The following is a 24,914-nucleotide window of genomic DNA, read 5'->3' on the forward strand; positions in this document are numbered from 1 at the left end:
CTAACACATTTAGGTAGGCAGAAATGTTCTTGCCTGCAATCCATACCCCATTAATGGCATGAAACAAAACAAAACACCCATGAATCTCAATGAAGGCAATATGGGTACAGATATAGCAAGGACGAATGAACAATATAGCCACAAATAAATGTAGGCTACATACTAGGGAACTGTAATAGGCCTATTGCAATAGAATAAATCATATAGTTCATTGTATCACTTGCAGTTATTTTCACCATCATTTAGTGCCTCCTAATCTAATTATAACAGGCATTTTCCTCTCAGTAAATGCTTTTGTCCATCATTGTCCAAATGATGTTGTCCAGCCACAATAGAGAAACCAACATACTCGCATTATACAATACTACTCCATTTATCACAGACATCTTTTGATCATCTCAAGTGCATCTGCAGGGACTGGTCTGCTACAGTGTAAAGGAAGAAGAGTGGTGGGTTGTCAAATGGGCGGATGGATATGCACTAATGTGCTTCGCCTCCAGTCTGTTTGACGCCAGGACGGGTGAGAGACGAGGGAAAGAGAGGCAGGAAAGAAGGAAAAAAACTGCTTCATGTCGATGTCTGTTAAACAGAGCAAAGGTCGACAGACGCTACAACATTTCATGAAAGGTATGCAATCTAATGATAATACATCTAGCCGATAAAGACGGTTCAGCGGTCACTTATAACTTTATTCCAGTAGTGATGGTGGCTTTTCCGCAGGGGGTGTTGAGAAGTGATTGAAAAAGTTTCCTTGCTGTTTTTTTTTCTTTTTCATTTTTGTACGAATGAGGTGAGGAGAACACGTGAACGAAGTATATTAACATTATATATATATTTTAAAATATATATATTTAAATATATATATTATCAGGTTATATACAGTATTTCGAGGCTGTAATTTTTATTTGGATTTAATTAAACCGCAAATGTAAATGGCTAACTGGCTATTAGCAACTTGGCTAGCAAGTTTTTACACAATAGAGGAAAAACAAACATAACAAAAAAATGTATCCAAAATATATCTTTGTGATTTTAAGAAGTTTTGAAAAACGGATAATGTTATCAAAAAATAAAAGCGGTATGAATTTAAAGTTAGTGCCCATGTTTTGAACTCAATCCCACAAAGTTGCGGCTAAATGTAGCTTAGCTTCATTCCTCTCGTTTATTGAGCCAATACATATTTACGGTTTAATATATTTACAAACAAACACCACGAGGATCAAATAAACAACAGTGTATTTTAATAATAATTAATGTGTAGTTGAAGAAAGTGCTTGTTCGCATTCTTGTTCGCAGAGATGTGCGTGTCGTGGCGTGTTTTACTGGCTGTGTCTCAAAACTAGTGTGCTGCCCACTCAGACAGCTTTTCGGGGCTTTATAGTCTCAAAAACCGCTGTTCTGCCATGGATCCAACTTTCTAAACGTTGCTTGCGATGCCCCAAAATGCTGTCAAGATGGGCAGCTACCTCGGGACAGTTGGTGAGTCTGTCTGCTTTTAACCACTGAAAGTATATTCTATCGTCTAGCGACCAAATCCATCTGAGGGGTAATTTACAGTTTACTTTTCACCGTCTCTTTGATCGTTATTATCAAGCATTTGAGCTGGTTGTGATGAGCTTTTATCATTCATCTATATGTATAGCCTTCGAGAATATCTATGGTGTCCTTCTCAAAGTTGTGAGGATGAACAGTGTTTTTGAAGGCATAAATGGGTGCTTTTGTTTGTTTTGGGGGTTTAAATATTGTTCATGTGGTCTGAGACTTGTTTACTGCTGGAGTGTTGCTAAACCTCGTCGATAAAGAGCTTCACAGCTTATGTTTTCCCTGGCCTTGGTGCACAAAGACTGATGCAGCACTTAAAATTACATATTTATAAATGATCAATGTCAGTCCTTTGTAGAAAAGCATTTGAAAGTCATCAGCTTGTTTTTGACCTTGACAGAGGGGAGGTTTAGATATGGTCAGCTTGTAACGTGTTTAGATGAAGTGCATTCAGAGAGCAGCATCACCATGTTCCTAGCTTCCATGCATCATGTAATAGAATCTGATTTGTAAGTGTAATATTGCTTATTTTTATTTTTGTGCATGTTGTTGCATGAATAACTGTTATGACTGAGCTTTGGGTCTTAGAACTTGGGTTTGTTTACCCAAAAATAAAAATGAGACCATAATTTATTCATGCTCAAGCCATCATCCTAGGTGTATATGACATTCTTCTTTCAGACAAATACAATAAGAGATACATTAAAAATGTCCTGGCTCTTCCAAGCTTTGTGGCAGTAAATGGCTATGGCTGTTTTGAAGTCCATAAAAGTGCATCTATTCATCATAAAAGTAATCCACATGGTTCTGTAATCTCTAGCTTCCACTAACTGTTGTACGCATGTTCACAAGAGCCTGGCGTTCTAGCGTATGACGTAGGACACTCCGGTTAGAATATTCTAGTTTTCGCAACAACCAAGATTTGTTTTGCTCTATCCTCTGCACTTCCGTGTTCATCACTGGAACTTACAATGCTTCATACATTGGAAGCCAAGTTTTCCGTTAACACGCGCACGACAGTTGGTGGATATTAGAGATTACAGTTTGTAAAGTTTTAAATATGGATAATTTTCTTACACAAATGCATCACTTAGCTTCAGAAGGCCTTTATTAACCCCCTGGAGCCGCGTGGATAACTTTTATGATGGATGAATGCACTTTAATGGACTTTAAAACAGAAACAGCAAGATATTTTATATAATTTTTTATATTTTATATACGACTTTTATATATATACTCAGGCTGTATTCTTCTGAAAGAATAAAGTCATATACACCTAGGATGAATAATTGGCTAATTTTTATTTCTGGGTGAACTATCCCTTAAAGGTCTTGGTTGGTTAACAGCAAGGTTAACAATGTACATAACAATAAAAAGCCAGTGTATGAAATAGTGTTGTCACGATACCAAAACTATGACTTCGATATGATACCAGACTAAAATACCTCGATATTGATACTAAATCGATACCATAAAAAGTAAAAGTAATTGAATATGACAACCGAACTTATTATTCATTATTTTATTTTATTTTTTACTAAAAATTCACTTGGCCAGCATGTTCCTGCCCTGGTTTTTGCCCATTTGGCCCTCCTCTTATTGCTATAATAACTACATGCCAGTGTGAACATCCTTACAGAGAACACTTTATCAATCATGTTATCATTCACTAACCTTTCACTTCAGAACAGGTTGTGATGACCAAAATCTTATTTCATGATACGAGTAATTTAATATTTTTTAAATGTAATTTTATAATTATAATATAGATTTTTTTCTTTGTTTGTTTGTTTTTAAAGCAAAAAATGCCAATTACAAACAATATGATAAAAACAGTGCTTTATTTGTCAGCTACAATAGGTCTATATTTAACAGTAGCAAGTCAAGAAAGAAATTAAATAATCAAAAATAAAATGCTTAGTCTTCACTCTTTAATTTAACTATACACTGATTCTTAATAAATATATTTGAGTTATTTAGCCAAGCATGTGGTGGTTTTCTATTTTTCTTTGTTGTTTGATTAACATTAATCACACAGAATATTAGATCTGGCTCAAGACCTGCACGGATCAAATTACCTCAATGATATATGTTCACTAAAGACAGATCCGACTGTGTTTACCGGAATTCTCATGCGCGCATATTTCTGTTGCTTTCTTTGTCATGCGCTGCGCGTATATATTTAACTCTTCTACTTCCAATGTTTAGTCAACAGTGGAAGCAGAGCTCTGCACACACGTCCTGACACCTGCTGCCACACATCGGCGGAAATTAAGAAATAAAGCTCATATTAGCGCTGTCCTCCTTAAAGTACCAGTTGTGCCATCCTCGATATGTCTACTTAATATCCTGACGGCCAGCTAAACTTTTCCTCACACCAAGACTCTGAAGATTAATTATTAGGTCCACAGGTTTATTGGAGTTACAGAGAAAAGTGAAACTGCAACATACAAAGAGCAAAGACAAATTAGCGTCACGCCAATATACAAAATCAACTCCAAAAGAATAAAAGCTGATGCACTATTACTGTTGCATATTGATTGTACTATTTTTAGCAGTATTATATGAGAAGAAACATGAGAAAACACTTTCTGGTCATTAACAATTGACACACGAGCTAGCATAGCAAGCCTAAGTACATTCTGACTGTCCCCAGATTATACTTTATAAACTTCAAAATTACTGTCAAAAATAATGAATAATATCTCCAGACAATCTCACAAAACAAGGTATACATACCGACGATGCTAAGCCAGACAAAGTGGACGACAGATACGAATTAACTGCAATGGAATTTAACAGACTAGAACCAACCGCTGAAAAATGCGCATGAAGTGCGCGAGTGTTTTCCTTCACAAACTACGGGTCGCGAAATAGGACAATAGACCCAAGCGCTCTTAAAGTGAACATGACTCATAACAAAACACTCCCCGCCTGACGTGGACACACGTCATCCCACAGTCATGAACAGACTGTTTTTTCCTTCAATATTTTTTAAACAGTCCATTTGCTAAACAGTCCATTACTGTGCCTCTGGAGGTAGAAGGACAACTATTTCATTGACTGGCCTGAGAAAGAGGCTAGTCCCGCCTGGTTTGATGATCTTCACCTCAACCTGGCGCACTTTCCCATCTTTGCTAGGGAAGACCTGTGTAATCAGTCCAAGAGGCCATTCATTCCTAGGTGCTTGGCTGTTCTTAAGGAGAACAACGCTTCCAGACTGAATGTTTGGCTGAGTGGACAGCCATTTCTTGCGGGCCTGCAGTGTCGGAAGGAATTGTTTCCTCCAGCGGTCCCAGAAGGTGTTGGACAGGTGCTGAACCTGTCGCCACTGGGACTTGTAGAGGTCTGCAACTCCAAACTCACCAGCAGGAGCCGGCACAATGTTCGTCTTTTGTGTGAGAAGAGCAGCTGGCGTAAGTATGAACGAGTCATCAGGGTCCATAGTCACTGGAACAAGTGGCCTGGCGTTGATAATCGCTGCGACTTCTGCCATGAAAGTCACCAGCACTTCGTGGGTGAGCTTGTCTTTCAGCTGAAGGAACATTGCGTCCAGAATCCTCCTTGCCAGCCCTATCATTCTCTCCCATGAACCACCCCAATGGGATGCGTGTGGGGGATTGAAAGACCAGATGCAGCCCTTGTCTGAGAGGTAAGTCTTTACAGCAGTATTGTCAATGTTTGAGGCTATCTTTAGTTCCTTACAGGCGCCAATGAAGTTTGTGCCGCGGTCGGAACGAATGCATTTGACCGGCCCACGCACTGAAAGGAAACGCCGTAACGCGTTTATGAAGCTCGAGGTGTCGAGAGATTCTATGACTTCAATGTGCACAGCTCTTATGCTCATGCATGTAAAGATCACAGCCCACCTTTTACTTTGAGCGAAGCCACCTCTGGTCTTGCGTGAGGAGACGTTCCATGGGCCAAACACATCAAGACCCACACTGGAGAACGGAGGATCTGTTGAAAGACGATCAGCTGGCAAGTTAGCCATTTTCTGGAGGCTGAGTGGAGCTCTGAGCCTTCTGCATGTTATGCATTGGTGGATGATGCTGCTTACTCTTTTCTTCCCTCCGACTATCCAAAGGCCAGCTGACCGGACCGCCCCCTCCGTAAAGTGACGGCCTTGATGATGGATTTGCTGGTGGTGGTGTCTGATGAGCAAAGTAGCGATGTGATGCTGACCAGGAATAATCAAGGGAGTCTTTTCACTCTGATCAAGGCCCGAATGATGAAGACGGCCTCCAACTCTGAGAAGGCCATGTGTGTCAATGTAAGGGTCCAGATTTCTGAGAGGGCTTGTTTTTGGCATCCTTTCCTGTTTTTGAATGCACTTTATCTCTTGGCTGTAGACTTCCTGCTGAACTACTTGGATGATTACAGCTGACGCTTTCTCTGATTCCTCCACTGTGACTACAGCGTTGCAGTAATGCCAGCCCTTGCATGCTCTGTTCTCTCTGTGAGCTGTCTTGAAATTACAGGCTATGTGAACGAGGCGAGCTACTGCACGAGTTAATGACTTCCATGTAGAGAACTTAGCAAATCGTTGTGAATCCAGTTGCTTGGTTAAAGCGGTAGTGCTCAAGGCAGACACCTGAGGACGAATGTCTGAGTCTGTGCTTGGGTCAACAAGGTCATAAGTGTTCTCAGAACTGCTGGGCTCCGACTTGGTGAGAAATTTGGGCCCACTCAGCCAGTTGGTGTGTTTCAGTTGGCCAGCAGGGACGGAACGTGTTGCGTGATCTGCAGGGTTCAGGTCTGTTGGCACATAGCGCCACTGGTCTGGTCGGCAGGATCTTCGGATGCGTAACACCCGGTTGCTGACATAGACGTAAAAGCGCCTGGTCTCATTGCAAATATAGCCCAAGACTACCTTGCTGTCTGAGTAGTACGTTATGACATCGAGCTGTAGGTCTAGTTCTGCTGAGACCAAGTCTGCTAACTCAACAGCAAGCACTGCTGCGCAGAGTTCCAGTCTTGGCACTGTGTGTTCAGGGCGGGGAGCCAGCTTGGCTTTGCCCATTACAAATCCAATCTGGTTATTGCCGTTACTGTCCGTCACTTTCAGGTAACACACTGCACCAATAGCTTTTACGGACGCATCACAGAACACACACAGTTCTCTTCTTACCGCTGCTGATGGTGAGGCTTCTGTGTAGCGCCTTGGGATAGAAAGCTCAGCGAGCTCGGACAGAGAGGCTCTCCATGACGTCCAGGCATCTTCCATGGCTGGAGGTAAGGGTGCGTCCCAGTCACCATTCTCTGCCGTGAGCTCTCGCAGGATAGCCTTGCCTTGTACTGTGATGGGCGCAACAAACCCAAGCGGGTCGTAGAGGCTATTGATTGTGGACAAGACACCCCGCCGGGTGTAGGGCTTGATCTCACTGGAGACATTAAAAAGGAAACAATCTGTCTTGAGATTCCAGTCAAGCCCGAGGCTGCGCTGCAAAGGCAGCGTGTCTGCATCAAGGTCAAGGTCTTTGAGGTCACTCGCGTGGTCACTGGGTGGAAAGGCGTCCATGACCTCTTTGTTGTTCGCTGCAATCTTGTGAAGTCTCAGATTAGACTTGGAGAGCACATCCTGTGTCCTTGTCAATAGGCTGATAGCAGCTTGCGCTGTGGGCAGGGACTTCAGCCCATCATCAACGTAGAAGTCACGTAACACAAAGTGCTGCACATCTGGGTCGACATGGTACTCATTGCAATGAACAGACTTGTGTAGACCGTGAATAGCCACTGCTGGTGAAGGGCTGTTGCCGAAGACGTGGACGTTCATGCGGTAATCCACGATGGCTTTGGAGAGGTCATTATCCTGGAACCAGAGAAAACGTAAGAAATCACGGTCTTCTTCTCTTACCAGGAAGCAATAAAACATCTGTTCTATGTCGGCTGTGACAGCGATGGCCTCTCTTCTGAACCGAATCAGCACTCCCAGCAGTGTGTTATTAAGGTCGGGTCCCGTTAACAGCACGTCGTTGAGTGACACGCCGTTGTACTGGGCACTGGAATCGAATACCACACGTATTTTCTTTGGTTTCTTCGGATGATACACACCGAACGTTGGTAAGTACCACTTTTCTTTATCCAGGCTGAGAGGGGGAGCTAACTCTGCATGCCCGTTCCGAAGCATGTTGTCCATGAAGGTGAGAAAATGGTCTTTCATCTCAGGCTTTTTTTCAAAGTTACGCTTGAGAGACATGAGACGCCTCAGCGCTTGTGACCTGTTGTCTGGGAGCCGTGGGCGTGGGTTCTTGAAGGGTAATGGCGCCACCCAACTGTTGTTTGAGTCCTTTTGTAGCCCTTCATCCATTATCTCCATGAACGTTGTATCTTGAATGGAGAGAGCCACCTGGTTGTCATCCTTGGTCCGTCTGAACACCGTGCATCCAAGGTGGTCGGTTTCACAGACAGGCTGGTCCTCAGGATACGCTGGAGGCTCACTGGTGGGCTGAGTGTCACCGAACCTCTCCTTCACATGGAACACATTGGGGCATGCATCAAAGAGAGTGGGTCGTTGCAGCTCTGTGGTATTTGTGTGGAACGTGCTAATCGTAAGTGGCCTGTGAACATTGCCTAGGCACACATTTCCAACAATGACCCAGCCCAGGTCTAACTTCTGTGCATAAGGCAGGTTGTGAGGGCCATTCACCTGTTTACGGACTTTATGCATTCTGATAATGTCCCGTCCTAAGAGAAGCATAATGGGAGCTTGCGGATCAATGTCTGGGATGAAGTGTGCAACTGACCTTAAATGAGCATGATGAAGAGCTACTTCGGGGGTTGGAATCTCCTCTCTGTTATTTGGTATGTTGTTACATTCTATGAGGCTTGGCAACGGGACGCGAACAGTTCCATCCAGAGACTCCACTTCATAGCCACTGGCCCTTCTGCCTGCTGATTGCTTCACTCCAGCACATGTTCTCAGTGTGTAAGGAGCGCTTGGACTTTGGTCATTGAATATGTCGAAGAACTGCGAGCGAACCAGTGACCTGTTGCTCTGCTCGTCTATAACTGCATACAGTTTCACAGCTTTTTCTCTGTGGCCGGCTGGGAACACTTTGACGAGGCATATTTTCGAGCAGGAACGGTCTGTGAGTTCCCCTCCGCAGACTTTTGTGCATTTGTTGGTGACCTGAGACTGTGGTGAAGCATCAGCCTCCTCCCCGCCGTGCTCAAAAACAGGGCCGGCCTCCTGCTGCCAAGGTGCGGGTCCAGGGTGAAGCGCCGTGTTGTGTCTGTCACTCTTACATTCAAAACACTTGATATTGAGTTTGCAATTCTTTGCTATGTGAGACGAGGAAGACAGACATTTAAAGCAAACATTGTTTTCTCTGAGGAGTGTTTTGCGCTCGTCAATGGGTTTCTCTCTGAATGCCCGGCATTTAAGGAGAGGGTGTGGCTTTTTATGTAACAGACATAGTTTGTCATGATCGTCAGATTTCGTTGGGGGCTCGCCTGTGTCCGATGTGGCTCTGGGTGACACCTCTGTCTTGTGGACGAAGACTTCCCGCTGTCTGTTCGGCTTCCATGCTGTCTTCTCTGTCCTGGGGTTTGTGTCTGTGTTGCCGATGAGGCTGAAGCTTGGGTCATTTGCAATGCGTGCCTGCTGGCTGACAAAATCAACAAAGAAGCCAAAGGGAGGATAGTTCACCTGGTTTTGATGCTTGTAGGCTGCACCAGCTATCACCCACTTATCCTGGAGACGAGATGGGAGTTTCTGTACAATTGGGTTGACGCCTCTCGCTGTGTCAAGGAAAGCCAGGCCTGGCAAGTCTCCTTCCGCCTTAGCAGCCTGCAGTTCCATTAGTAGGTCACCCAGCTTTGTCAGCTTATGTCCATCTCTGTTTATTATTTTTGGAAAGCTGTCAATGCGTTTGAACAGAGCATTTTCTATGGTTTCAGCTGAGCCATATGTTAGCTCGAGCCTTTCCCATGCTATGGCCAGCCCTGCTTCTGGCCGATTGATGTGTATTGCTCTTATCTGCTCAATATGCTCTGCTGACTCCTTCCCGAGCCACTTTAACAGAAGATCCATCTCCTCACTCGGTTTCAGGTTTAGCCCTCTGATGGCAGTTAAAAAGGATCGCTTCCATGCTCTGTAGTTTTGGGGTCTGTCATTGAACTGAAGCAAGCCTGTAGTTATAAGCTCACGGCGGGCTAGATACCTGACAAAGTCATTTATGTATGAGGTGCCATCATTGGAGTCTGGCGGTATGGCATGGTGTGCGAGAGTAGGCTGGGTGTTGTGATTTTGTGTTCTGAAGTGGTGTGCAGGAGGAGCACGCTCACCGCTGGACTTGATGTGAGGTAGACGAACATCTCCAAGCATCATGTTGAATGATTCGTAGTTGTCCTCATATGTGCTGATGTAAGGCTGCTGTGGGATGAGACGACGTGGAGCAGTATTGTTCTGTTGCGGATAGAAGGGACTGGCTTCAGGCTTTAGTGGTTGAGGAGACACGATATGGTTAGGGACCGGCGCTGTCTTTGCTTGTGTGTCACCGTTTTCGTAAGACTTCAATTCTGAATCCCTTTCTTTTAGTTGATCAAGCACATACTGTTTTGTGCGTTGAGAAGCTTCTAAAGGAACAGGGTCTATGTTCAAGTCACAACTATGTTTTTCACTCTTTACATCAGCAGCAGCTTCAAATGCCTCTGCTTCGGCAATGGCTGCAGCAGCCTCTTTTTTATGTTTTAGCATTTCTATAGACACTTCCAACTTAGCTTGTTGTAGCCTCAGATCAGCTTCCTCTTCAGCATAGCATAGGCGTGCCTTTGCTGCTTCGGCTCTCGCTCTTGCCCTGACTGCTGCAGACCCGGCTGACGATGAACCAGATCTCACTGAACAACATACTTGTGAGCGTGTCCTTAACGATACACGCTGTGGGTTGTCTTGTGCTGCTGTACTTCCATGTAAACTCTCCTCTGTAGCCTGTAGCTCTGTGGCGCGCGCTGCTCCAATAGCACTTGGCTGTAGAGAATGGTCCTTTGATCGTCCACTGGATGCGTGTGACGACATGTCGGCTAGCTTCACTCGATCTGTGTTATCACACTTGCTTGATAGCCGTCGTTTCACTGTGCCATCCTCGATATGTCTACTTAATATCCTGACGGCCAGCTAAACTTTTCCTCACACCAAGACTCTGAAGATTAATTATTAGGTCCACAGGTTTATTGGAGTTACAGAGAAAAGTGAAACTGCAACATACAAAGAGCAAAGACAAATTAGCGTCACGCCAATATACAAAATCAACTCCAAAAGAATAAAAGCTGATGCACTATTACTGTTGCATATTGATTGTACTATTTTTAGCAGTATTATATGAGAAGAAACATGAGAAAACACTTTCTGGTCATTAACAATTGACACACGAGCTAGCATAGCAAGCCTAAGTACATTCTGACTGTCCCCAGATTATACTTTATAAACTTCAAAATTACTGTCAAAAATAATGAATAATATCTCCAGACAATCTCACAAAACAAGGTATACATACCGACGATGCTAAGCCAGACAAAGTGGACGACAGATACGAATTAACTGCAATGGAATTTAACAGACTAGAACCAACCGCTGAAAAATGCGCATGAAGTGCGCGAGTGTTTTCCTTCACAAACTACGGGTCGCGAAATAGGACAATAGACCCAAGCGCTCTTAAAGTGAACATGACTCATAACAAAACACCAGTAATAATAAAAATCCATATTGTACGGTTTGTAATTGCAGGGTAGGGCTGGACGATATGGCCAAAATTTATATCACGATATATTTCTTAATTTTGGTCGATACGATATAATTTCGATATCGATATGAACTATATAAAAGCTTTAGAAAAACTACCAAGAACTGCCATAAAGGATTTCTGTACCTACAAACTTCTGACAAATTAATTTGCCAAGTCTATGAAACCTCCTCCTATAAAACTATATAATATTTCAGAAATAAAAACGGTACAAATAAATTAATGTTCACCTTTTATTTGTATTTAGCCTTTATACGAACAAGAAATGTGAAATCACCATCAAATAAACAAGACTCTCCGCAGACGCAGTTTATTGAGCATTTAAGTTTTAAATTTCAGTGAAGAACGATTCATAGCGCTATATTCTCCTTTTATGCAAAACTATACCTTTATCTACTGATGCACAAAAAAATAAATAAAATAAGACTCAATTCAGTGGCCTATTTGTGCTCTGTTTGAGATGAGTGCACGCTGCTTTTTGCAAGGCTTTAACAGGAGCAAATGATAAATTTTCGTGAAGCCATGTCTGACCGTCTTTCACAAGCTTTGATAAGGTAATTTAAACGAGAATGAACGCATTGGTGTTAATACATGACATTGTGTGCAAATGTGGAAAGTATTAAAACAAATGTGCCACTTGCCTCTTACATAAATAGTCTACATGGATTATTTGTAATTGTAACGCTTGGCATCGTATTGTTAGACATTAGATTGATGCATCTATGTCGATGTATTGTTACACCCCTAGTCGGCACCTCTCCGGCACAAGTTTAATATCAGCCCCATTCGCACGGGATTCGTATTATCTGGGGACCTCTGGTGATTTGTAATAATTGCAGAGAATGTCTGTGATCTTAATCCCGTGCGAATCGGCCATGTCTGTAATTTGTAAAGTAAAAATTCCCCCGCAAATTAGCCTACCTACCATATTTCGCCGAACACCGAGGTCCTGTGATAACATTAGTCCCGTGCGAATCGACATCTCTGTGATTTGGCCAGGATTAGCCGGATTGTATATACTTTTTGCAAGCTTTTTTTCTCCCTGTTAGCATTTCTATCTTTATCTTTCACGAAGAATAAAGTCTGCATTCATAATGCGCACCGTCAGTCATTCCCGTGCAGCGCCGCGCCCACACGGATTATACTTTCACTTTAGAATGAGTATCAATTTGAGAGTAATCTGATTGAATGGTGTGTTTAATATTAACATCAATACTGTTCTGAATGAAAAACAGAACAGTGCAGTACAATGACAATCTTGTTTAAATAGGCGCTTTTACATTTAGTTTTGAAACTGAATCTTCCGCCGTATATTGTCAGCTTCCTACTCGTGATAAATGAAATCTGATTCCTGCCGCTGGTCTGAGCTCAGTTCATGGCGTCTGTTCGCTAACTGAACGAAATTATATTTATTTATTAGGCTACTGTAAAATAATCAAAACGATATCGATGCCTGTTCATGATTTCATACAGCTATCTATTGTTTCTAACGAACATCATATCCGGGAGAAGTCAGTAAATTCGAGTAAAATCACAGGCTTTGCTTATCCCGTGCGAATGCGCCACGCAAAACTCAGATGTGGGGGAGTAATTTCTAAATCACAGAGGTCCCTAGATAGGCTAATACTAATCCCGTGCGAATAGTGCTTTAGATAGACGAACCACTTCCACGCCACTAAAGAAAGTTTGTCTTTCTTCTCTTATCAACTATTTATTTCTCCTTACTTGTGGAAGCTCGTTCAGTCACATTTGTGTTGCGGTCAGGGAAACTCTCTTTGTAGCTAAAACGTGCCGCGTTGGATCTATCAGCCTACTACTGCTGAGCACTGGCTGCGTGTCCGTGGTGTAGGCCTACGTCATCACGCAAGAAGCCAATCGTGTTCTGCTCTTTCTGATGGCATGCGCCCTGAACGTCAGTCATATCGAAATATCGGAAATGTGTTTAAAAATCATATCACCGTTATTGAAAAAAATTATATCGCGATATATATTGATATTGAATTATTGTCCAGCCCTATTGCAGGGTATCGCAATATTTTTCTAGTAACGTTATATTGTGCTATGCTAGTATGAAAATAAACCTAATTGATAATGGGTCTCCTTCAGTAATAATTGCATGTATTACTCGTATATATATTTATTTTACGAAAATATTCAGACTATAAAATCACGCACATTTTACGCGCATGTATTTGTACTTACTAGTGATACTTTCAAATTCAATTCTAACGTAAACGTTTATATTCTTGCGTCAATTATTCCCATGAAACTGTAATTGCAATCATTAATTAGCATCATCACTATTTACATTGATGTTTTGAATGGCTTTATTCCATTGTTTGAAGCAAATGCATGCTATATTTTTATATGAAAATAAGTTTTTTTTCCTGAAAAATGTATTGCTTTTCTATAGCATTAAACCTCAAATGTCAACTATAGATTGGTTGATTTATTCATTTTATTTTTTAAAGTAAAAAAATAAAAAATAAATACTACAATTAAAACAATGGGGGGAAATCTTAACCTGTAAAAACACATCTTAAGCACGTGGAATAATTTATATTTTTTGTGATATTAATTGTGCCTTTAAATGACTACACTGTAAAAAATCATATGTTTAATAAGTTATGACAACATATGTTTTTAAATAGTTTTAACTCATCAAAATAAATTTTAAACATTTTTATACATTTTTTTTATAAAAGTTAACTTTTTTAAAGAAATTTTATAAGTTTTTTTTACAGTGTACATAATTTTAATCATGATTAGAATTTCGATAAATTGTGCAGCCCTAGTGTGTGATTATCAAATGTATTTAAGATGAAATGTATACAATTTCAGCTTAACACATTTTTAAGACCACCTAGAGTATTTACTTGGCGTTTTTGCATACAAGTTGTTTCAGCTGTTTCTAGATTTTTTTTCATAAATTTATAATACAATTTAGGACAAAAGTTGTTGATGAACTATGATTTCTTAATGAAAATGTTTGTACGCAGACTTGTGCAACATTATCAAGTATTTGTATAAGAAGCTGAATAATATGATGGGGAAAACGTGATTTAAATTTAGTAGATTTAAAATTTCTGATACGGACATTGTAGCCAGTTTCTTCTGGCATTTCAATGCATATTAGGTATTTTGGATGTTAAAAGGTCTGTTTTTTTTGTTTGTTTTTTGCAAGTGAAGCATTTGTCGTTTTAATATTTTGTTGAAAATTATGTTTTATTAAGTCGTATTTTGTTTTTGTAGTGTTGAAGTCTTTTCTTAGCACCTAGTTTTTGCAATAGCAGATTTTGTTTCCATCGAGTCTCTGAATATCTCCCAGCGTGTAACATCTGTCACATAGATGCTCATGCGAGCGCTCACATCTGTTGTCGATCTTGAGCTGTGACCTGATCCTGAATAATATCGATTAAAATGAATGTAATGCATTGAAGATGTATATCTTGAGAAACATGTTTTCCTCTACGTTCTTAGTAGTATTTGAGATAGGGTGGTGATTGTTTACTTGCAGCATGAAGAGTGTCTATCCCTATTTGTGTCGATGATGTAAGGCTCCAGGGATGGAGAGACTGGATGGTGTCAAGCAATTAAATGGCACCTTCTGAACGCCTGCATCTTTGTCTTGGATGGGTGTGACCTCATTTGGAAAGAAACCTAGATTTGTTCTACGTTTTTATTAAGTGTTATATTTGTCTGATCATAGTCAAACTGATAAAATTGTAAGGCTGTGCTTCTGTCTTGCCTCTGTCGTGCTCTTAAATGTCACTGAAATGTTAGATGGCTCTTTCAATCTGCCTATTATAATTGTATGCGTAATTTGATTTCAAGGATAATGGGTTGAACCCCACTAGAGGCATTGTGACTGCACAACAGTCCTTGTAATAAATCAATTGATCTAGTAGAGAATAAAAGCACCTCTTTCTTGGTCTGGAGCTCTATTAGTGTCAAAATGTGACTCCATTATGATTTAGAAAGCTGATTTCATGTGTAATTTTGCAAATGGCACTGCCCTTAAATGTATATCATAATTATAGAGAAGCATTAAGATGTGCATCTTCTGATAATCATGTTGCGGTTGTGGTCAGCCTCTTAATATTATTTTCATTATTTGGGATGAAGCAGATGACTGTCATTTTATTTTATTTTATGGCCTTATTAGACTCACGCCAAACATTTCTCCATCGCTTTTTAAAGCAAAATTGCATCCTCGCCATCAAATAAAAGCACAGAAAGAGTAAAAGCTTTAAGTGGGAGGCTTCTGTGACTGTAAGAAAAATCAATATGGGTAATGCTTTCTGTGCTGCTTATTTTGCAAGTTGAGCGGCTGAGTGTAAATGCAGGATGGAGATAGGGAACAAGGAAGTGTGTGTTTGTGTATTGAGCTTCTATATTGCTGATCTGAGTCCTGTACTTCCTATTGTTAAAGCTTTGTTATCATCAGACCCTCAGCAATAAAGGCAGAGTTTGCTAGTTACAAGCTGATTGCTTGTTTCTGCTGATAAGCAAGACATTTTGACTTGTGCATTTTTGCATTTTGACATTCAATCTCTGGATTTATTTGTATCATTCACTATGATTGCCAGATTTAACAGTTAAAAATAGGAATGCATGATATATCGGCCACCATATTGATATTGGCTGATATATGCAAATTTTTAATGTTGTCATTATTCCCCTATAAGAAAATGTTGCCAATATCTTAAAGGGGTCATATAATGGTACATGCACTTTTACAAGATGATTGTATGAAAATATGTGTTGGCAGTGCCTGTACACAACCATCCTATAATAATAAAAATCCATCCGGTGTTTTTTATTTTTTTTTATTTTTTTATATAAATCTCCTTATGTTTTCCCGTCTCAAATCCAGCTGTTCGGCCGTGTGACGTCACATGGTCGGACACCCCTCCCACGACTGTTGATTGACAAGCAGCGTTTCATCTCAGACCCGTCCTGAGCGAGCTCTGTCACAGTCCGCCATTGTGAATACGCAGGAGCAGAATGGTGTCTAAGCGATTGTAGTGTTCTGTTCGTGGGTGTAATAATGAACACAGCAGTCATTCTGATGTTCCTAAATCTGAACCGCTCAAGACGCAGTGGATGAGTTTTGTTTTCGTCAATGCTTTTATGTTTGCGCGAACCATAAAGCATTTCTCACCAGTGAGTAGTTTGAAACCATAGACCGTAAAAAAATATGGACGACTCGACATCATCCGTTTACGCTTGCCATATTTGAAGCTTTCAGGCGGGTGTGCACGGCGCTAACATCTTGGTACCGAGTCTGCGCAGTTGCGATTTCGGGACCGGAGTTGCACAGTAGAGAGCAGGAAGTACAGTCGCGATATCAAAAGCCCACCCACACCCACAGATGCAGAACAATTAATTATGTTGGTGTGAAATAAACAGTTGTGGAAATGTAGAAATTAAAGCTTAAGCTCCAATCTGCTCCCAAAAATCCAGAAAAAAAGTCTGTTAGTGCCTCAGTGACAACTTCACTCAGAGAAGCCGTCAATCTCAGCTGTCAATCATGATGTCACAACCCCCCCCCCCCCCCCCCTGCCCCGTTATAGCATCAAATAACTAACTAAAACTAAACTTATTTTAAAAATGAACACTTGAAATGAAATCATCGTGATGATAACTGCCTTCAATGACATAAACTAACTTTGGGGGGGAAATATTTGAAGTGTAATTTTATTGTATTATTTGCCTCGCGTCCATTGGAAAACACAGAGGGGCAACTATACTGGGACCGGTCACCAAGGGGCGATAGAGGCGCGAAAGCTTCAGTTTCTGAGCGGGGGGCTGCAGGCTTGTTTGAAACGCGTACACGCTTCACGATGAACTGCAGCTAAATTTTACAGGGTAAGTTACATTATGGCATGCTTTCTGTGTATGACGTTCTTAAAAAAAATCATAATCCCATGTTTATAGTGAACAACGCGTTATGGTTGTTATCACGAACTGTGTACGCCGGTTTTAGTTAACGTGGACGTTTTAACTAACATAAGATTAATTATGTAGATGGTTTTTAAGTTACTGTCAAATAAATAAATCGTGTTGTAAAAGTTATTACACTGCATTAATAACGTTAAGCATCACTGACAAGCTGACATTTACAGAAAAAAAGTTTGCAAAATAATCAGTAGTGAAGTCTCTGAGTTACTCGATTCTGATTTCTATTCTTTTTACAGAGAAAACGTCCATTGAAATAAAAGCAGTAGCCTACAACGAATGCGTCTTGAAAAGAAATAATTTTTCTTTGAAAAGAACGTTTTTTTATACTTTTTTTTTAAACGTGAAATTGTTAATGTACAACGCTTTGCAACCTTTTTTAATTAACTGCAAGAAAACCTCTACAGAATGATTGTCATAAATGTTATACCAGATTATTGGTTGATTTCTTAAATATTACTTGGCTGTATTTTTTGTGCTTACAGTCAAAAATAAAAAGAAATATCTAATGAAATACTGAAAACGGTTAATAATCGATCAATGAGCACTGGTTGTCGGTCGGGAAAATGAACCGAAATGAGCATCCCTAAATCAGACACAGGTAAGGTAAGTGCGTAAGTTTACATTTATTGGAATCAATGAATCATAGCTTTTGTTTTAATTTATTATTGAGAGAGCGAACAATAGATTTGTGACTGCGTCTGTTCAGCATCTCGCTTAACAATGAAGATGTATGTTTACTACTATGAAATAGCGATGTAACTCCATTGTTGCTGAGAAATATAATATAGTGATTCAGTAGCTTAGCTTGTTTATTGCTAAAAGTCGCGGTGCAGCGCTTCTGTGCTCCTGAATGTGCAGCACGCTCTGTATGAGATTGGTGTGTGTGCGTGCATGCACTTCAATAAAAAGAGAGCACATTCATTTAGAACAGTGATGCAACTGACTTGGAATTACCTGTGAATTAAAGGTGTCATGAATTGGCTTTTTTATACTGTTGTCTGAGGTCAACTAATTATGTTTGACTAATGAAAAACATCATAACTAATAATTAATAGGCTATTTTCTACACCGATTTTGAGGCTCTCTTCAAAAACGCTGGGTTTTGATGGGTGTGACGCACTGGAGACTTGGAAGTAAAAGCCCGCGGCTAGGATTGGAAAAGGTTTTATATTTAATGAGCTTAAGCTCCCATTTCAGTTCACATGACGGAGAAATTTTTCAAAATCCTTTGCAATTGTTGCTGATCAGACTGTACGAACATGATCCCCAATGTAAGCCATGTCACACTGTAAGATCTCAGTTGTCAAAAGGCATACGCAAGAAAACTCACCCGGTGTTTTATATAATCAATGAATAACGCAGAATTTTGCCTGAGGTAAAATTTGATCGAGTGGTCATTAATTAGCTGCCGGTGAACATGCCAAACTAACGTTCAAAGACATCAGATTTTAGCCTAGCATCAGAGGAATCTTTTAGGATTTGCAAAATTTGTCTCAGACAGCCAAATCGTGGGCAAAATCGCACAGTGTGCACGTGGCTTAAGACAATACATTTACACTTCTAATTGGGTATTCTGTCATCAATGACAGTAGCTCACTGGAAAAGGATGGAAAATGCCCGCACTAATAAGGACTGCAACCATCTGATCTGTCTGTCTGTCTGTCATTTCTATTTAGTCATAAATAGCATTATCACAAATATTCTTGAAATATCGTAATGCAATTTTGAGGCTATATTGCCAACCTCTAATCGGTACAGCATATGTCTTTTATAAATATGATCAAACTACAGACTCTTGGGCGATATGAAGGATGCAATGCTACACTATAGATGAACAGAAATAGTGTATGTTATGTACCCTCTGGTGCTCTTCGGTCATTTCTGACCTGAAAAAAAGTACACCGCAGAAGTGTGATATTGACAAATCCACTCACACACACACACGAACACTTATACACACACCTATGAAAAATGTAACCTATGAACCACATTTTGAATTTTTTTAAATCACAGTTTCATCTGAAAATTATAAAACTTGGTGACTTTTCTAGCATTAGGGTAAACACACAAAAAATGAGGGCATGATTCGGGCATGCTAAGTGGTCATAAAAAAATTTACTTCCACTTGTGCTCTTCGGTCATAAATGACCGACCATAGGAAATGAATGGGAAATCTGCAAAAACACAAATATTTGCAGAATATTTGTGTGTACAATTTACAAATCGGCCACAATGCTGAAAAAAAGAACACAGCAGTAAAGGGATGACACTCTAAAACATCAGGAGTGTGATATTGACACATCCACTCACACACACACGCACACTTATACACACACACACCCATGAAAACGGAAACTATGAACCACATTTTGAATGATTAAAAATCACATCTTCGTCAGAATGACTTTTCTAACATTAAGTAACACACAAAAAAATTGAGGGCATAATTGAGCATGCTAAGTGGTTGTAAAAAAAATACTCCCACTTGCCTCTTGGGTCAAAAATGACCACCATAAGAAATGAATGGGAAATCTGCAAAAATACAAATTCACAGGGAAAAAAAATCACAATTTCTAAAAAAAATAATAATATAAAAATAGTATTTGATATTTTTTAAATATATATTCAAATCCAGCTAAAAAAATTGTATTTAAAGTGTTGAAAAGTGAACTTGGGAATTTACAAGCCCCTCCTTAGAGACCTCTAGTGGGGCACGGTCACGGCTCTCATTATAATTCTAAACAAACCAGCGCAGTGTCAATCAATTACAGACCAGTGTTTCCCAACCGGGATCCCGAGCAAAAGGTGCGGGGACGCACTTACACCACGGTCTCTTAGCTCTCTCTCTCTCTCTCTCTCTCTCTCTCTCTCTCACTCTCTCACTCTCTCACTCTCTCACTCACTCACTCACTCACTCACTCACTCACTCACTCACTCACTCACACACACACACACACACACACACACACACTCACACACACACACACACACACACACACGGTGTGTTGCATTCGACCGTAAGTCTTAAACAAGTTTTGTTGCATTTTGGCCCATTTAGTGTGGCATAACAGTTAACCAGAGCCGTTGAATAACAACAGAGTAGTGACACGCGTTTATCTCGCAGCAGCGCGCACGGTCACGGCGCTCTCAATAGTTCTAAACAAACCAGCGCTGTGTCAATCAATACATTTAAATGACCAGTGTTTCCCAACTGGGATGGCGTGAGCAGGGGTGCTGGTGCCGGGATGCACTTACGGTTCATCTCACATCTGATGACGCATCTTTCATATGGGTTGTAACTTGAAAATAATGCTTTATGTAGGCCTATGTTTCTGTCGACTCGTGCTGGCTCCTCAATTATACACTACAACAACAGCAATGATAATAAAAGAAAAATGTGGGCAAAACGGTCTCTTTGTAAACTTTGTTCAATGCATGCGAGTGCTGCCGTATGTCTGAATATGACCAGTCATTTTCACCGCCATCACCCGCGTGTAGACAGAAGACGCAAATGAGATCTGTCTCTGTGCACTCGACCTAAACGCACACTTCTCACAGCGTGCAAATATTGAGTTATCTTTCTAATCCTGTGCTTGAACGGACAAACTCACACAAAAAGTATGTAAAAATGTCCATCTTGATGAGTATCCAAGCAGACATAGTCAGTAGCCTACTCTGTATATATGCCTTAAGTGAACTTTATACAGAAAAGGCGACGACTATCTTTGCATGTTTAATGTCAAACAAAAGATAAGACATCACTCACTGCCCTTGATTGAATAAATCATTGAATTGATTACTTTATTCCATTTCTCTACCAAAAAACGAATGTAAGACCTACCTGAAAAACCTGAAAAGCATTGTTTATATTATATATTATAGTATTTATTTGTGCTGCTGCTTGTATTTAAGTTATTTGTTCTTATTTTCTTTATTTTCATTTGACAGTAGTCCTTTTCCCCTGAACATAGCAAATACCGAACCGTATTGAAACCGTAAACCTAAAACCGTGATACAAACCGACCCGTGAGCAATCTGTACCATTACACCTCTAGCGTATTTTATGCGAGGGAGTGCCACAAAATTTTGAACATTTTCAAAGGGTGCCATGACTGAAAAAAGTTTGGGAAACACTGGAATAGACAACAGCTTTCACTATATTGGTATTTGCAGCATTTTTTGGTAAACAGTACAGCACAGTGTGCATTGATTATTACATCAACCACATTTACAGTGTCATTTTAAAATAGAGAGTGACGGAGATGCAACATTGCAATGTAATGCTCTTGTATTTAGCCCCGAGATATTCCTCCACCTCCACCCGTCGCACATTGCTTTCGAATCTGTGGGAAACACTGCCTACATTACATTCACAATATTTGTTGTTTTATAGACTTCAATATCAATGACCTGCCATTTATGTCGTTATCACACGGGAGTTGACCGTGCGAGTGCAGTTGAGACCTGAACAGCACGTTTAAAGGGGTCATATAATGGTACATTAGGGCTGCACGATTAATCGAAATCGAATCGCAATCGCGATTTGGCTTGTGTGCGATTATGAAAGCTCAAAGGCTGCGATTTTTTTTTTTTTTAATTAAATAAATGAATACCCAGTGTGTTAGCGAAGAACGGCTCTGTGATAAACACTGCTCCGTCTGAAAGACTGCGAGTCGCTTATAACGTGCGTTTGAAAAAGCAACACGAGTCAAACCTCTTCACAAACTAGTGAAGCGTTCATAAACCTGTTCAACTAAAGACAACGTTTAATAACATGTTTTACCTCACTTCATATTGTCAGGAGAGTGTTTGTGAGCTGATGTGGCTTCTCATCAGAGTGCGGCAGACGATGCGTTCTTTTATAGCATTCTATGTCAATCAGCACTGCATTATAATACACTTTGTTATTATGAAAATACCCTTGACGGCTTGAAGAACTCAAATACACCATATTTTGCTGCAGGCGTGTTTATTGTCGTCATGTTTAATCAAAGCATCTCTATCTTCTGTTTACACAGCGTTAGCTTCACATCATGGATTTCCTGAAAACTAACGTCAATTACTTCTCTGAGGCAAATGTGGCGGTTTCCGCTCGAGGGCACCCTCTGGCTTTCAGTATGAATTAAAAACTTTTGGGTCATCAATAATAAGAAACTTAATAAACTTAAATTATAAATTTATTGGACAATCCATGTTTTTCTTCAATGTACAGGAGTTTTTTCCCGTACAGTGGATGCACAAGAGGATCGTATTTCATATTAAAGACAGACTTTAAGAAATTGATATCACAGATAAACAACACACACACACACACACACTATAGTTATTTTATTTTTATTTTTTTACAATAACTCCTTAGGCTTAGAACTTTCTAATGTTTTTTAGTCATAGGCTGTCTGCATATTAATAGGTAACCCAGCAGTTTTTTTTTTTTTTTTTGTAAAATAAGTTTTCTGTTAAATATTACAAAAATAATGATATTAATTAGTATTAGTATTATATAAGTTTTCTGTTTATTCTGACATACTCTTTTTTTATTTGTAATTATGAAAATGTTATTGTAATTGTAATATTTCTTATTTTTAAGAATATTTTTAGCAGTAATAATAATCATAATAATTATTATTAGTCACATTAATATAAAAACACAATGTTATATACACACACTTGTCATTTGTAAAAAATAATAATAACAATAATCACATTTTAAATCGCAATCGCAATTTTACCCAGAATAATCGCAATTATATATTTTCCCCAAATCGTGCAGCCCTATGGTACATGCACTTTTACAAGCTGATTGTATGGAAATGTGTGTTGGGAGTGCCTGTACACAACCATCCTATAATAATAAAAATCCATCAAGTGGGTTTTTCTAACTCTCCTTAAGTTTTCCCCTGTCTCAAATCCAGCTGTTGGACCGTGTGACGTCACACGTTCAACTCAGACCCGCTCCCTGAGTGAGCTCAAGCTGTCGTCACAGTCCTCCATTGTATAAGTAGAGACGCTGGAGCAGATACGTGTCTAAGCGATTGTAGTGTTCTGTTCTTGGGTGTAATATTGAACACAGCAGTCATTCTGATGTTCCTAAATCCGATCCACTGAAGACGCAGTGGCTGATTTTTGTTTTTGTGATGCTTTTATGTCTGTGCGAACCGCAAAGCATTTCTGCTTTATAACCGAGGGTCCGTATGTAGGGCCCTATAAAATCCGTTTTATTTTTTCCCAAATTCCGTTTTATTTTTTCCCAAATTCTGTTTTTTCCGTTTTAATTTTTGCAAATTCCGTGTTTTCCGTTTAAATTTTTGCAGATTCCTTTTTTTTCCGTTAAAATGTTTGGCAATTCAGTTTTTTTTTACCCTTTACTGTTATTTTGGTGAAAAAAGAGTTTGCTTTTAATGTTAATATAATAGAACATAAAACAAAAAATAGGAATGACCTTAAATTTATTGAGGTAACAAACATCACATTTACTTTTTAGGACAAATATGATATTTGACATAACACTGCACTTCAAGTACTTCAAATATTAATGGTTATTAGCTTTAAACTTTCCGGTAAAATAAATTATAATAGTTTATATAAGTTAAAATGAAAGTGCTCCAGTAGCTTTTTCTTTCAAGTAATTTTTTTTTAAAAAGAACTAAAAAAATAATAATCATAAGAATCATCTTTTACATACAGTACTATTAAGTAAAACATTTAAAGCTGAAAATTAACATTAAAAAATAACACATTTCACCATGAAATCATGTAGTGAATTGTTCTGTGTGTTTAACAATCACCATTATGATATCCAGAGCTGTGAAAAATAAAAATACACGAAAACACAACACTGCCTGAAGTTTTTTTCCCCAACTTCAAAGGCCCCTTTAAATTATTAAAACTAGATGCTTAATTTTAACTTTAAGGTTATTTATCATGTAAACTACCCATAGGCTACAGCATGTTAAATGCATGTTTGGAACAGAGGGGAAAACGGTCGCATTTGCAGCAGATATGCATTGCTGCCTAATGTACCCATTATAAATCAAAGCACGAGATGACAGGGGTCGAGCAGAACACCGGAAAATCTGACAGAATGGACAATATTTGTCTGTCTGTGCAATACACGAGCCGCGGTTCAGGTGCGCGTGCGACCAATGCCGCCTGAAGCCCCGTTCACACCGCCAGCGACACGCAGCGACAAAGCGACATTCTCATTCATTTCAATGGAGCGCTGGCGACTTCCGGCGACACGAGCGACAGTGACCGTTGGCGACAGAATGTGGGCGTGTCAAGCGACACGAGACATGCGACAAAAGTTCAGAAATTTCAACTTTATGCAAACGAGAAGCGATTTTCGCGAGCGACATCCAATAGGAGTGAAGTCAGTGGAGTGCACGTGGTCCGTCTGCTTTACTGCTGCTACTGCGGTGTCCGGAGGAGTTGTTGATATTAGATTTTAGCAAGCCCCCTGTTCTTTATAATATGTCTCTATGTAGCCTACATACAGAGACACATTTAAAAAAATGATGCATGGAAAAACGTGTCTGGGATTGTGGGGATATAAAGTAAGTTTTGACTAAACTGCATGCAATATGGTCTACCTATTGCAGTACAGTGTGTATGTATTCTAATAATAAATTGCTCTGTTCTGCAAAACACTAGTAATAAAAACGGTAC

General features: G+C 39.8%; 1 protein-coding gene across 1 annotated transcript in view; it reads left to right on the forward strand.

Annotated features, from left to right (window-relative positions):
• Positions 1-475: 475 nt before the first annotated feature.
• The window catches only part of smad5 (SMAD family member 5), a 43,195-nt gene continuing 18,756 nt past the window's right edge, over positions 476-24,914 (forward strand). The window contains exon 1 of the mRNA XM_067457797.1: positions 476-627. The gene's annotated coding sequence lies outside the window, so the exon portion shown is untranslated. The remainder of the gene's footprint in view (positions 628-24,914) is intronic.

Source organism: Pseudorasbora parva, chromosome 11 (assembly GCF_024679245.1).
Source record: "Pseudorasbora parva isolate DD20220531a chromosome 11, ASM2467924v1, whole genome shotgun sequence".
NCBI classification, from domain to species: domain Eukaryota; kingdom Metazoa; phylum Chordata; class Actinopteri; order Cypriniformes; family Gobionidae; genus Pseudorasbora; species Pseudorasbora parva.